At 38.7% G+C, this 1,784-nt stretch overlaps 1 pseudogene; it reads left to right on the top strand.

The window, feature by feature from the left end:
• Positions 1-607: 607 nt before the first annotated feature.
• On the top strand, positions 608-1,428 carry LOC103732800 (annotated as a pseudogene).
• The last annotated feature ends 356 nt before the right edge of the window (positions 1,429-1,784 follow it).

Below are 1,784 nucleotides of genomic sequence, written 5' to 3' on the forward strand. Positions count from 1 at the left end.
CAGTTGTTAATTCTCATTGTAAAAATATATATCGTATGTTGTCCATGCTTGTAGACAGAAGATTGAAGCATGATGACTGTTCTTTTGAGAACAGTTTTCACTGCATAATGTGTTTAAGGATAGATGAGCTGTTCAGCAAAACCCAATCTCCAACAAAACAAACAATACAGAAGAAAATAAAACACCACACAGTAACACATTCTGAATATTTAAAAAAAACTGCTTCAAAGACAAACTACAATACACACACATGCAGAGAGAGAGAGAGAGAGAGAGAGAGAGAGAGAGAGAGAGAGAGAGAGAGAGAAATATTGAATGCCCAAGAGAGGAACCCAGTGTTCACAAATGTGAGGCAAGAAAATTGCTACAACCATGACTTCAAGAATATCCAGGTTCATCTAGAGATAGCCTATATAAAAATAGAAAATAAACAATTTTTACATATTGTGTATGTATAAGAATGTATACTAGTGTATATATGTATCATTCTATCTACTTATCTATTGGAGAATTGGTCACTGTACCTACAAAATGATATTATTGATTTTTTCTTTGTTTGTTTTGATCTTCTGTATTTTGAAGGTGTCCTAGGAATAGAGGATCACAAAATCTTACACTTGTCTCAGAATTCTACCTCATGGGATTCTCTGAGGACCCAGAACTTCAGCCCATCCTCTTTGGACTGTTCCTGTCCACGTACATGGTGTTTGTGCTTGGGAACCTGCTCATCATCCTGGCTGTCAGCTCTGATTCCCATCTCCACACCCCCATGTATTTTTTCCTCTCCAACTTGTCCTGGGCTGATACAGGTTTCATCTCCACTACAGTCCCAAATTTCATTGTGAGCATCCAAATCCACAGCAGAGTCATCTCCTATGTGGGATGTCTCATTCAGATGTCTCTTTTTCTCTCTTTTGGATGTATGGATGCCATGCTTCTGACTGTGATGGCCTATGACCGGTTTGTGGCCATCTGCCATCCCTTAAATTATCATGTCATCATGAACCCTCATCTTTGTATCACTTTACTTCTGGTGTCGTTTTTCTTTAGCTTTGTGGAAACCCAGCTACATCTTTTTGTTGCATTACAGATGACCAACTTCAAGGATGCTGAAATTGCTAACTTCTTCTGTGACCCTTCACAGGTCCTTAATCTTTCTTGTTATGACACCTTCACAAAGAGCATAGTTCAATATTTAGTTAGTATTTTATATGGTATGTTTCCCATATCAGGGATCCTTTCTTCTTACTATAAAATTCTGTCCTTCATTCTGAGTTGCCATCCTCAAATGGGAGGTCTAAAGCCTTCTCCACCTGTGGGTCTCACCTCTCAGTGGTTTTCTTATTTTTGGGAACAGGGATTTGCGTATATATTGGATCACTTCTTTCAGATTCTTCCAGAAATAGTGCTGTGTCCTCTACAGCCTGAGGAACAGAGACATTAAAAGTGGCCTGAGAATGTTCTACAACAGAATAATTTAATTTCATGGTGAATGTCATCCATTTCCAATATAATAGCAGGAGCCAGGGAAATAAAAAGGAAGCACAGAGGTAAAAAGAGAGAAAGAGCCTGAGAGAGTGAGAGAATAATAGTAGAAAATATGTTAAGAAATGGGAAATGGGGAAAATGGAGGTATTCTACTGAGAAAGAGGAGGGAAAGACATGGTAGTAAAAGGAAAGAAGAAATTCATGAGAGGTTGAATAATAGGAATATCAGGTAATCAAGGGGACAATGGGGGAAATGAGCATGCTTAAACTGGGGAAGGGGGAGGGAGGTTAGACAG

This window comes from Nannospalax galili, unplaced genomic scaffold (genome assembly GCF_000622305.1).
Source record: "Nannospalax galili isolate Female #2095 unplaced genomic scaffold, S.galili_v1.0 scaffold2276, whole genome shotgun sequence".
In the NCBI taxonomy this organism is placed as follows: domain Eukaryota; kingdom Metazoa; phylum Chordata; class Mammalia; order Rodentia; family Spalacidae; genus Nannospalax; species Nannospalax galili.